Raw genomic sequence first — 13,952 nt, forward strand, 5'->3', positions numbered from 1 at the left:
GAGATCTTCTGTTTCGCACGCTCTCTCTCTCTCTCTCTCGCCCTCTCTCTCTCTCTTTCTCTCTCTCTCTCTGTACACAATTACTTTTGCGTATTTATTAAAATACAATAAAATGAATAAAGAAAAAAGTAAAAGAAATCAAAAAGGAAAAAGAAAAAGAAAACATACGTTAAAGTCATGTGGATGGGATTGAGTTAAATCTCATCTTCTAGACGAGAGCAGAGGACCCATCTGAAATCACTTGCTCCCGGTTTCAACCAGGCGTTGTGTCCTTTGCACCTCAGTGAAGCATGGTGGTGTAGTGAGGCGGCAAGTGAGACATCCATGCCCGGTCTTTGAATCCGCCTTGGGGCCTCACACTTCCAAGGAAAAGGTCTTGCACACTCATCATCGTCTCAGGATCATCAGGTTCAGCTTCAGCTTCAGCAGAGGTACACGCCTCAAAGTTGGTGATCATCACGACAGATTCTGAAGAACCTTTCTCTGCCCTCTGAAGAAACAATGTGCAAGAATTTCAATAAAGAAGAGGACGCAAATACAAAATTCTTCCACCGCCAAGTCACCGCTAGGAGGAGAAAAAACCATATTCACAGGATCAAGAACGATCATGGTTGGGTCACCGAGCACGCTGCCAAAGAGAAACTAATTCAAGACCACTTCACCAATGTCCTAAAGAGAAGCCCCCTGAGCCACAAAGATTTCAACTGGGACGAGCTAAACATGGAACCTCTTGATTTGCACAACCTTGACTCCCCGATAGTCGAGAGTGAGGTCCTCGAAGCAATCGATGACCTGCCCAGTGACAAGGCTCCGGGTCCAGATGGCTTCACGGGCCTCTTTTTCAAGAAGTGTTGGGATATCATAACGCCGGACCTCATGCGGGTCATTAACCATTTTGACTCCCTTCACACTAGGAATCTACAATGGCCCATGTCGGTGTCAAAACCAGCGGATCTCGGGTAGGGGGTCCCGAACTGTGCGTCTAGGCCAGATGGTAACAGGAGGCAAGGGACACGGAGTTTTACCCAAGTTCGGGCCCTCTTGATGGAGGTAAAACCCTATGCCCTGCTTGATTAATATTGATGATATGGGTAGTACAAGAGTAGATCTACCACAAGATCAGAGATGCTAAACCCTAGAAGCTAGCCTATGGTATGATTGTTCTGTATGTTGTCCTACGGACTAAAACCCTCCGGTTTATATAGACACCGGAGAGGGTTAGGGTTACACAAAGTCGGTTACAATGGTAGGAGATCTACATATCCATATCGCCAATCTTGCCTTCCATGCCAAGGAAAGTCCCTTCCGGACATGGGACGAAGTCTTCAATCTTGTATCTTCATAGTCTAGGAGTCCGGCTGAAGGTATAGTCCGGCCATCCGGACACCCCCTAATCCAGGACTCCCTCAGTAACCCCTGAACCAGGCTTCAATGACGACGAGTCCGGCGCGTAGATTGTCTTCGGCATTGCAACGCGGGTTCCTCCTCCAAGTACTTCATAGAAGATTCTGAACACAAAGATAGTGTCCGGCTCTGCAAAATAAGTTTCCACATATTGCCATAGAGAGAATAATATTTACACAAATCTAATCTGCCGACGTATTCCTTAGTGTGACATCGCACCACGGCCAAGCCTTTATTCGAATCGTTTTATTGTTCCACCTCGGCGTGTCATGCGAGGCGGTTTCCTTGGCACGTCTCATCGAAGCAGAGATCGTGTCCCCTTATTCCAGGATTCTCATCAATACGGGCGTGGGTAACCCAACCGCGCCATTGATTACGGCGCTTGGGGATAAGCGAGTTTTACCAGGCTGGTGGGGACACGTAGTTGCGTCCACCCATATAAGGGGATAAGGATCCACCTTTTCACCTACGCCTTCTTCCTCCTTTGCCTATCCATTCTCGCGCACTCGAGCTCCAGCGCCCAAGTCCGCACTCCCCACCTCAACCTTCTCCATCCATGTCCGGAGCGGGAGGCAAGTGGATGGTCTCCTCCGTCACGGAGGGACACATCAAAAAACTGAGGAAGGCCGGATACTTGTCTAACGACATCGCGTACCGGCTTCCCGAAGAGGGGCAGCTCCTCCCCACCCCAAGGCCCCATGAGAGGGTAGTGTTCCTTCCCCACTTCCTCCGCGGACTGGGCTTTCCTATCCACCCATTCGTCCGGGGACTCATGTTCTACTACGGCCTGGATTTCCATGATCTGGCCCCGAACTTCATCCTCAACATCTCGGCGTTTATCGTCGTGTGCGAGGCTTTCCTCTGCATCCGCCCCCATTTCGGCCTATGGCTCAAGACTTTCAATGTCAAGCCGAAGGTGGTGCGCGGCAACCAGGCGGAGTGCGGAGGCGCCATGGTGGGCAAGATGCCCAACGTCTTATGGCTCGAGGGCTCCTTTGTGGAGACCCTGAAGGGGTGGCAATCGGGGTGGTTTTACATCACCGAGCCGCGCGACCCTGAGTGGGTCGCAGCCCCCGAGTTCCGGTCCGGACCCCCAACGCGGCTCACGTCCTGGAAAGAGACGGGCCTGTCGTGGGGCAGCAAAGGAGAGGTGACTGGACTGCAAACATGCATCCAAACCCTGGTGGACAAGCAGCTCAAGCTTGTCAACGTAGTCCAGGTTATGCTCATCCGCCGGATCCTCCCGTGTCAACAACGGGCCTTCAATCTGTGGGAGTTCAACCCGGCGCAGCACCGAACTCTGAGCAGGCTCTTCGACACGACGTACGAAGATGCCTGGAAGGTGCTTTTCAAGGGCGCCGAGGCTCCCGCATCCGCTACCGAGGATCGCGGATTCAGCGCGCAGCGTCACGCTAGCGCGGTAAGTTGTTTGTACCTTTTACAGGGTATTAGTTTTCATAGTTTAACTCTATGCGGGATCTAAGCTCCCTTACCTTTGACAGGTTTGGCAGGCGAAGTCCGGACAGATCGACTGTCCGGCTCCTTTGCCCGAAGACCCAGCCGATGCCCGCTTGGCGAAGCTGCTGGTTCCGGCACCCTATGTGGTGCCGGAGAAGAAGGCCACGAAGAAGGCCACGGGGACTCGAAAAAGTGCCCGGCGCCAGGAGGTGTCGGGTTCATCATCCGACGGCTCCAAGGCGCATTCCTCCCGTGAAGACGAGGAGGAGGAAGAAGAGACCTCTCCCCCTCCAGCAGGGGGAGAGAAGAAAAGGAAGGCCGCCCTCACTGGGGAGGCCGAAGGGTCCAAGAAGGGGAAAACCCTTCCTCCGGACTACTCCACCGACGCCGACGACGGCGGAGAGGAGTGGCCGCTCAGGGCCAAGCCCCTGGCGAAATCGTAAGTATCCGGATACCAGAGTAATTCATAGTATTCCTTTATTGCACAGCTTTCCCTTATGTCGAATATGATTATGCAGCCCACCCAAAGACCGGCTCGACGCGTCGTCGAGCGGTTCACTGGACTCGTCGGATGTGAATTCGCTTCCGACGGCTACCTCCCCCGCCCTACGGACGACGCCGAAGTGTTGTCCCAACAGGTTCCAAGCCAGGAGGAGGTGGTCCTGGAGGCGCCGCAAGGCGACCTCCCGGACTCCAGGAGTAAAGGGGATAAAACCCCCCAGGGCTCCAAGTCCGGCTCTAGGCCGGACACCGCTCCGGAACCTTCAAAGGTTCCAGAGTCCGGCGGGCGACCTCCTTCCAAGAGGAGCAAGCCCACCGTGCCGGTGACCCCCGTCCAACCGGAGGCGCCGGACAATCTGTTGGAGGTGCTCAAAGGCGCCTCCATCGACGAGGAGCACCGCACCATTATGAGTGCGGTGGTCCAGAAGGTTCAGTCCGCCAAGAGCGGACTGACTGAAGCTTGTGCTAGCCTTTTAACAGGCTTTGAGGTAAGTAAAGAATGTGTAAATAATATTACCGCATAGACAGTAGCCCCTGATGCTCTGTTTGGCGTTCGGGAAGAAAAGCCGAATAGAGGATCAAATAAAATTCGCAGGAGTCTAACAAAAAGGAGTCAATATGCGTATGCAGGCTTCTCTGCTGGCGTCCGCCGCACTGACTGCGGAAGTGGACACGCTAAAGCAGAACCTCGAGCAGTCCGAGCAAGAGCTCGGGCGTGCCAAGAAGCAGCTCGAGGACAAGGAAGGTAAGAAATACCTTGTTTAAATATATATAAAAAAGTGCAATTGCAAAAAATGACAGGATTATCGTGGCTATTGTAGGGGCCACGTCTGAGGTGGCGACCCTTAAGCAAGCGCTGTCGAGGCCGAGAAGAGGGCGGCCACGGAGCGCACCGAGCGGGAGAAGTATGAGGCCCAGGTTGGCAAGGTGCGGCAAGAGCTCCAGGCTCTCATGAAAAAACATGAGAGTTTGGAGCTTGACTCAAAGACGCGAGCGTCCGAGCTCGCGATGGCTATTGAAAATGCCAAGTCTGCCAAGGCCGAATCCCAGAAGACCCTCCAGGAGTTGGATGAGGTGAAAAAGATAGCGGCGGGTAAGGCATTCTTTATGCAAAGCAAACACATAAACGTGAGTTACTTGTTACTTACCCGAATCCGGAGCTCTCCAGGAGCATTCGCAGATCTTCCCCGTAGCGTGTCCGATGCCGCCGCATTCTATCGAGCCGAGGAGGGCAGCTCGACAGAGAAGGTGTTCTGGTCTCAGTATGCTGAGGCCGGACACCCCGTGCCCCTGAGCGACCAGCTGAAGCAACTGGTCGAGCTCCACAAGGCGGCCGAACAGGCCATGAAGGGCCTCATAGTTCGGCTGTGGCCTGGAGAGGCTCTGCCTGGGAGCTATTTCGGGCTGGTGCGGCGGCTGGTGGGGGCCTGTCCAAGGCTCGAAGTCATCAAGCGCTCCGTCTGCATTGAAGGTGCCCGTAGGGCCCTTGCCCGTGCTAAGGTGCACTGGGGCAAGCTGGATGCTGAGAAGCTTGTGAAGGACGGGCCACCGCCGGGGAAAGAGCATCGCAAGCCCGAGAATTATTATACGGATGTTCTGAAGGGTGCCCGCCTTGTGGCGGATGAATGTTCCAGGGATGTAATTTTTGAGTAAAACTCGCTCGTTTTGTCCTGTGCGCTGAAAACTTGTTCATATGCGCTAAGCAATGCTGTTGGAATTTAAAATATTACCTTCTGTGCGGCTGTTTATCAATTCTGAGAGATGGCGAGTCGTCGGCTTCTGCCCCCGTGCCGCTAGTGCTGGGGTGTTCGGGGATAAACCTGAGCGCTCTTTTTCCCATGTTTGGGTCCTTCGAGGGAGGCGCTCAGCACAACGAACAAGGCAATCGGACTATAATGCGTGAACACTCTCACTTAGCCATAGAATTCTATAATTTTAAATTTTGGCGAAGCCCCTGGTATTCGGAAGACCGAGTTCGGGGCGCTATCCACGCCTTGGCCGGACAGAGCCGACTCCTCGCTCTAAGCGGCATAAGTCTTTAGGGACTCGAAAAACCTCTCGAACAGCGACCAGCTCTCGCTTCATCATGACAGTCAGTTTTAGCTTTCTCTACTGAGGTGCTCGACCCAGCTCAACTGGGGCACAATCGCAGTAGTTCTCCTAGTGCTACCTTAGCCGACACAGCGGAACGTAAGGCACCAAAACATAGGAGCTGGGCAAACCCAACTATTGACCCAAGACATGATTTGGAGCCGATGCATATAATGCTATAAGTTCGGGGTGCCGCACTTGTTAAAGTGTTCAGACTTCTCACACCATATTGAGGGGTACTAGAGCCCCTGGTGTATTTTGGCCATACCGAAGTGTACGGGTGCAACATGTCGTTAAGGAACATATATTTGTAAAAAAAAGAGTAATGCAAAGGGGGACAAAAGCTATGCATTGTTTATTAAAAAGGGCTGCGATCAAAGCAGAACGATAAAAATAATGTGATAAGCAAAAGGTTGGACTATTTAACATGTTCGTTCCAGGGGCAGGCTGCAGAATGGTATGCGAAACAGGTATACTGCTCGTGATAGAGACCACCTGGAGTTCCGTAATGCGGCATGGCTTGTCTGCTTCCCTCGTTCTTGCATCATTTGTGCGGCAATTGAACTGCCGAACAGGCCTTCCGAAGAGTGGAGTCCTAAAAGTAAGAGAAAATTAAAAAATCGGCAGCCCCTGGTACGGTTTAAGCCGTGTTTCGGGCGTGCCATGATGGTGCCCCTCCCCCTGTACCCATGGTATTTCTAGAGCGTAGTTATGTACGCGAAGTACTGGTGTCGCATTTTTGCGAGGGCTGGGGTTGGGGCCGCATTGCTACGCCTCCTCGGAACGTGCCAGGCGGTCTTGTTGTAGGTTACTCTAGGCGCGCTTGACGGTGTCCGGACGTTTAATGGCCGGACTGGAGAACAGCCTGGAGAGGCTGCTTTGTACTTCCGTTGCAAGGGCCACCGTGTGCTCCTCCGTTCGGAGAGAGCGTTCGGTGTTTCCATTGACTGTAATTACTCCTCGAGGGTCTGACATCTTGAGCTTAAGGTATGCATAGTGCGGTACCGCATTGAACTTGGCGAATGCGGTTCACCCGAGCAGTGCGTGATAGCCACTGCAGAATGGGACTATGTCGAAGATTAACTCCTCGCTTCGGAAATTATCCGGAGATCCGAAGACCACTTCATGTGTGACTGAGCCTGTACAGTTGACCACTTCAAGGTCGTTTTGGTGGGCTTAATCCTCGAGGGATCTATACCCATTTTCCGCACTGTATCCTGGTAAAGCAGGTTCAGGCTGCTGCCGCCGTCCATAAGGACTCTAGTGAGATGAAATCCGTCAATGATTGGGTCTAGAACCAATGCGGCGAATCCGCCGTGACGGGCGCTAGTGGGATGGTCCCTTCAATCAAAGGTGATCGGGCAGGAGGACCATGGGTTGAACTTTGGGGCGACTAGCTCTACCGCGTATACGTCCCTTAACGCGCACTTCCGCTCCCTCTTGGGGATGTGGGTTGTGTATATCATGTTCACCGTCCGCACTTGTGGGGGAAAACCCTTCTGTCCACCGTTGTTCGGCGGCCGGGGCTCTTCGTCGTCATCGCTATGCAGCCCCGTGTCTTTATTTTCGGCATTTAACTTGCCTGCCTGCTTGAACATCCAACAATCCCTGTTGGTGTGATTGGCCGGCTTTTCAGGGGTGCCATGTATCTGGCACAAGCGGTCGAGTATTCGGTCCAAACTGGATGGGCCCCTAGGATTTCTTTTGAATGGCTTTTTCCGCTGACCGGTTTTATAGCCTCTGAATCCGGCATTAACTGTCGTATCCTCAGCATTGTCGTCGTTAATGCGGCGCTTCTGCTTGTTGCGACGTGACCTGCCACTACTGTCCCTGGTATCCGAATTACCAGGGTTCTTGGTCATATTGTTTCTACGAGCAAGCCAGCTGTCTTCTCCCGTGCAAAAGCGGGTCATGAGTGTCGTGAGTGCTGCCATAGATTTCAGCTTTTCCTATCCAAGGTACCGGGCAAGCCACTCGTCATGGATATTGTGCTTGAAGGCTGCTAGGGCCTCTACGTCCGGACAGTCGACTATTTGATTTTTCTTTGTTAGGAACCGTGTCCAGAATTGCCTGGCCGATTCCTCTGGCTGCTAAATTACGTGGCTTAGGTCATCGGCGTCTGGTGGTCGCACATAAGTGCCCTGGAAATTGTCGAGGAATGCGGCTTCCAGGTCCTCCCAACAACCGATTGATCCTGCTGGCAAGCTGTTAAGCCAATGCCGAGCTGGTCCTTTAAGCTTGAGTGGGAGGTATTTGATGGCGTGGAGATCATCGCTGCGGGCCATGTGGATATGAAGGAGATAATCCTCGATCCATACCGCAGGATCTGTTGTGCCATCATATGATTCAATGTTTACGGGTTTGAAACCCTCGGGGATTTGATGATCCATTACTTCGTTTGTGAAGCATAGTGGGTGCGCGGCGCCTCTGTACTGGGATATATCACGACGTAGCTCCAATGAGATTTGTCTACTGTGTTCGGCCCTACCGGATTTGTGTCCGGCATGACGGTTACCGTCTCGAGTCGTGGGGCGCCCACGCGATCCGAAGATCGATCTTGTTTGCCTTGCCTTGTCCTCCAACATATCTCGCAGGTCTGGCGCATTTTCTCGTGCTTTGGTACGGGGTGCGGCTTGAGTGGAGGGCCGAGAGGCCTCTCTATCGTGGCCACGAGGTGGCCAGTCGGCCGTATCAAGTGCTGGTGATGTAGGTTTAAGTGCTTCCTTCTCTAATCGGGGTAGCAACCTGCGCTTTGGGTAGCTCTTGGAGGGGCGTTCGAGTTTATGCTCTTCGGCAGCAAGGACTTCAGTCCATCTGTCGACTAGCAAATCTTGATCAGCTCTAAGTTGTTGCTATTTTTTCTTGAGGCTTCTTGCCGTGGCCATAAGCCTGCGTTGAAAACGCTCTTGCTCGACGGGATCCTCTGGCACGACGAATTCGTCGTCGTCGAGGCTTGCCTCGTCTTCGGAGGGAGGCATATAATTATCGTCCTTGACCTCTCTGTCTGCCGCTCTCTCATGAGGGCTGGCTTCTCCGTCCTCCTGTGCTGAATCTTGCTGGAGGGGGTTTTCTTCGGCACTCTCCGGAGTATTATTATCTCTCGTGCTGGAATCACCGTATTTGCTTTGGCGGGATTTTGAGCGGCGCCGCTAACGCCGGCGCTTAGGCTGTTTCTTGGAGGGGTCATCCTCCGCTATTCCATCGCCATCTCCTTCTTTTGGGGTGTCCACCATGTATATGTCATACGACGAGGTGACTTTCCAGGGCCCAATAGGCGCTGGTTCTTCATCGTCTCCTGCATCGGTGTCCATACCGTCGATGTCTTCGGAGTCGAAGTCGAGCATGTCGGTTAAATCGTCGACAGTGGCTACAAAGTGGGTGGTGGGTGGGCTTTGAATTTCTTCATCGTCTGTATCCCAACCTTGCTGACCATAGTCCGGCCAGGGCTCTCCTGATAAAGAGAGAGACTTTAGTGTCTTCAAAATATCGCCGAAAGGCGAGTGCTGAAAGATGTCCGCGGCAGTAAACTCCATGATCGGCGCCCAATTGGATTCGATCGGCAGGGGCGCGGAGGGTTCGGAGTCTGGAGAGGAGTCCGGCTCCTTGGACTCACGAGCCTCGCGGAGTGCAGGGCTGGTGTTCGGGTCGATCGCCGTTGGGATCGCAGCCCCCAAGGCGGCGTCCAACCACCCATCCTCGATCGACGCAGTTGGCTCCGAATTAAGGGTCGATGCCGATGCGGGTGCGGCCTCCAGGGCACTGTTCGGCGGCAGAGCTAGATCATGCTCATCGTGATAGTGCAGCGCGCTCGGTAGTGGCTCGAATCCGTCGAGGATCAAGTCCCCGCGGATGTCAGCCGTGTAGTTTAAAATTTCAAATCTGACCTGACGGCCAGGGGCATAGCTTTCGATCTGCTCCAGATGGCCAAGTGAATTGGCCCGCAGTGCGAAGCCACCGAAGACGAAGATCTGTCCGGGGAGGAAGGTCTCACCCTGGACTGCATCGCTATTGATGATCGTAGGAGCCATCAAGCCTAACGGCGACGACACCGAGGAACTATCAATGAAAGCACCAATGTCGGTGTCAAAACCGGCGGATCTCGGGTAGGGGGTCCCGAACTGTGCGTCTAGGCCGGATGGTAACAGGAGGCAAGGGACACGAAGTTTTACCCAGGTTCGGGCCCTCTTGATGGAGGTAAAACCCTATGTCCTGCTTGATTAATATTGATGATATGGGTAGTACAAGAGTATATCTACCACGAGATCGGAGAGGCTAAACCCTAGAAGCTAGCCTATGGTATGATTGTTCTGTATGTTGTCCTACGGACTAAAACCCTCCGGTTTATATAGACACCAGAGAGGGTTAGGGTTACACAAAGTCGGTTACAATGGTAGGAGATCTACATATCCATATCGCCAAGCTTGCCTTCCACGCCAAGGAAAGTCCCTTCCGGACACGGGACGAAGTCTTCAATCTTGTATCTTCATAGTCCAGGAGTCCGGCTGAAGGTATAGTCCGGCCATCCGGACACCCCCTAATCCAGGACTCCCTCAGCCCAACTCTGCGAATGTGGTGTTGTTGCCTAAAAAGGAAGGGGCGGAGGGGATCGTCGACTATAGGCCCATTAGCCTCATCCACACGGTGGCAAAAATTATTGCGAAGGTGCTCTCCACTCGGCTGGGCCCCCACATGACAAGCCTCGTCTCCAATGCCCAAAGCGCCTTCATTAAAACAAGAAGCATCCATGAAAATTTCTTGTATGTTCGCAATCGCGCTTGGCGCCTGCACAAGAGCAAGACCCCATCCCTTCTTTTCAACCTTGATATTCGCAAGGCCTTTGACACCGTTAAGTGGGAGTATTTCCTTGATCTTCTCCAACGGCGAGGGTTCCCTCCCAAATTCAGGGATTGGATCGCTGCCCTCCTTTGCTCTTCGTCTTCGAGGATCATCCTCAATGGTATTGCCGGTGGTCCAATCAAGCATGGCCAAGGCCTCCGGTAGGGTGACCCCATCTCCGCACTCCTATTCGTCATCGCCATTGACCCGCTCCAAAGAATCCTAGATGTGGCCACGAGGAAGGGGCTCCTACACAAGCTCACGGGAAGGGGGCAATGCTGGGGACCTCTCTTTATGCGGACGACATGGTGGTTTTCTTGGCCCCGATCAAAAGAGATGTGGAAAATCTTGCATGCATCTTGAGAGGCTTTGGTGAGGTCACGGGCCTCTGCACCAACTTCCTCAAGAGCTCGATGGTGCCCATTCGCTGCAACCACCTCGATCTGGGCTGTTTGACCCTAAGCCTGCCGGCAGCAAGAGCTTCTTTCCCTCTGTGGTACCTAGGGCCCCCCCTCTCTGTATGGCAGCTGAAGTTGGTGGACCTACAATTCCTCGTGGACAAGGTGGCGAGCAAGCTAACAACATACGAGGGTTAGAATATCACCACCATCGGGCGTACGACTCTGGTCAAGTCTGTGATCACCTCCCAACTGGTCTACCGCGCTACTCCGTTGGTCATCCCACCGTCCATCCTACACACCATCAACAAACTTGAGAGAGCCTTTCTATGGTCTGGAACAGACAAAACGACAGGGGCAAAATGCAAACTAAACTGGGAGACTGTTTGCCAGGCACTCGAATATGGGGGACTTGGGGTCCTCAACACGAACAAGTTTACACACGCCCTTCGGCTGCGGTGGCCTTGGTACGAATGGAAGGAGCCTACCAAGATGTGGGTCCAATTGGGAAACCCTTGTGACGAGGAGGACCTCAACTTTTTCTATCCTTCCACCACCATCTCCGTTGGTAACGGCGCGAAGACCCCCTTCTGGGACTCCCCTTGGCTCCTTGGGCGCAAGCCTAAAGATATCGCCCCGTTCATCCATGAAGCCTCCATGCGTAAGAATTGGAAGGTGCAGGAGGCCCTCAAGCACAACGCATGGATACTCAAGATCAACCCATCCACCTCTATCTCTGTTGAGCATGTCACACAATTCTTCACACTTTGGATGCTCCTTCATGAGGTCCATCTTGACGAACTCTTCGAGGATGACATCCTTTGGAAGCACTTGGTCTCGGGGCATTACTCGGCGGCCTCCGCATATAAGGCACAATTTTTAGGATTGGTTCTGTCCCCCATGGACAAGATGTATTGGAAAGTTTGGGCTCCCCCAAAAGTCAAATTCTTTGCTTGGTTGCCTCTCCAAGATAGGATTTGGACCGCAGATAGACTGGCAAAGCATGGGTGGCCAAACTATGATCTTTGCCCCCTTTGCAAGAGGGAACAAGAGAGTGGGAGTCACCTATTCTTCAAATGCCGCTTCTCTAGAATGCTTTGGTCCTTGGTCATTGACAAGTACCACGTCCCTGATATCGTCATTTCCACTTGGCCCTTGTTCGACTCGGTCCAATCTTGGTGGGCAAGTACTTGCGACGACGGCTATCTGCACAGACAAGCCAAGGCATCCATCACCATGCTTGTTTCATGGAAAATTTGGAATGAGTGAAACGCACGAGTTTTCAGGCATAAGTGCGCCCCTCCGGCAGTGCTGCTTTCCTCCATCGCCACCGAGGCTAACCTCTGGATCACCGCCGGTGCTAAAAAACTAGGGTCTTTGTTATTGCGCGAGTAATCCACATGCCGTGTACTCGGGTTGTTTGTAACTAACTCTATTCTCTCTTGTTTAATGGATGAGGCAAAGCTTTTGCCTCCATTTCAAAAAAAAGACAAACACCGGCTCCGCCATGTGCCAAGGATCGACGAAGCGCTCCCTGTAAAGCCAGACATTCGTCCTCCTCAGGTTCTTCCTCAGGCTCGCGAGGGCCATGCATGTCCCAGAAAAGGGGGTTGAAGTTGGCCTGCAGTAGCCCGTTGAAGACGCTTGCGCCCATGAAGCACCCGTTCATCACCCTGGCCATGTCCATGGCGATCGCCGTGAGCCTCGGGTGGTCCTCCGCCCTCGCGCTCCCGAAGGTGCGCGCCTTGAAGAAGTACCAGTACCAGTACACCTCCGGGGCAAAGAAGTGTAGCCTGAGGGGCTGCGTGGTTCCCAAGCGTGTCATCTTGTCGGACCAGCTCGCCACTATATATGATCTTGCTCCCGCTCGTGACGTGGCTTCTTGCAGATGATTACAACATCTTCTATGCATGGTCGTCGATGTCCGCAAGTAGCTCGACGATGATGAATGTCCTTCCACCGCCCATGCCACGGCATTGATGCTTGATTCTGGCTCCGTCACTCAAGGCCTCCACGCTAGCATGCTCAAGGTCATGCCCATTGAAAAACAGGATCTGAGAGAAGTGGTTGCGCACCCTTTCATCGTCGCAAGTGTGCTCGATTGGGTGCTCTTTCCGACTTTCCCTGGACTAATGATCGGCATGACCCCCAGACTTCCAGCCGCATGGGCTTGCAACAACAGGAAGCTCATGATCTGTTCCATCTCCATTTGTCGTCTGAACATGCACTTGCTCAGCAGCAGATGTGTGTTGTGCGGATGGCGGTGCAAGCATGGGCATCCATTCAGAAGCATGACGAACTCACTCGCGTCTTCAATGGCGTCCCTCACGCTGCCCAGAACTCGCTCCATCAGCTAAGCTTGTGCTACGCCTTGACGATCGCTGCCACCGCAGAAACAGACGCGCTTGGCAGGGTTGAACTCGAACGAGGCAAAGGAGTAACTGACCTCGTGATCTTTCGTCCTATCTTCTCCATGGGCATGGGCTTGGCAACTGAGCATGTCGAGGGTATAATACCTTCTGTACATCTCCTCTTTCGGTATGCCGAGTTGATGCACCATGGCCTGGTTCATGACGAGCCGGCCATCTACCTCCTCGACGACGACGCGAGCCCGTAGCAGCAGCCGCTCCTCCTCCCTCGGCGCCGCCATCCGCTTCAGGTATCTGTCCACGACGAAGGATATGGATCTACCGGCGAGCTCACCGATGACAGCAGAAAATATTCACTTCCCCTTTCGTACAACCATCCCTAAACATGTCAATGGTGTTAGATGATACGGTTTAAACCTATTGTAATCTCAACTATCTCCTATCTCTATTCCCTCTCGTAACTACCTCGTTCTCTCTTCTCTGTACGAGCTGTAACCTAGCGATCAGCCTTGCCTTGTACGCCACGAACAAGGGCTTTTCCTGTCGCACATAAATATACACCACGTGGCTCCTTACGAGGAGTAGGAACGCTTCCATCAAATCTTACATGGTATACAGAGCCATCCTCTTCACAATCTAGCCACCGAAAACCTGTCCATCGCCATGGCTTCCTCGACCATGGTCGTCCTCAACCTTGGTCCTCCACCAGCCGAGAAGTTGACAAAGGGGAACTATCTCCTATGGAAAGCCCAAGTGATGCCTGGCCTGAAGGAGCGCAGGTCACAGGGCTCCTAGATGGAACCGATGTCGTGCCCCTAGCCACGATGGAGGAGCAACAGTCGGACAAGACCATGGCTACGGTGCCAAACCCACTGTATGCGCCATGGCTGCAGGA

At 53.2% G+C, this 13,952-nt stretch overlaps 1 pseudogene; it reads right to left on the reverse strand.

Annotated features, from left to right (window-relative positions):
• Positions 1-280: 280 nt before the first annotated feature.
• On the reverse strand, positions 281-13,404 carry LOC123059031 (uncharacterized; annotated as a pseudogene).
• Positions 13,405-13,952: the final 548 nt, after the last annotated feature.

This window comes from Triticum aestivum, chromosome 3A (genome assembly GCF_018294505.1).
Source record: "Triticum aestivum cultivar Chinese Spring chromosome 3A, IWGSC CS RefSeq v2.1, whole genome shotgun sequence".
NCBI lineage: Eukaryota > Viridiplantae > Streptophyta > Magnoliopsida > Poales > Poaceae > Triticum > Triticum aestivum.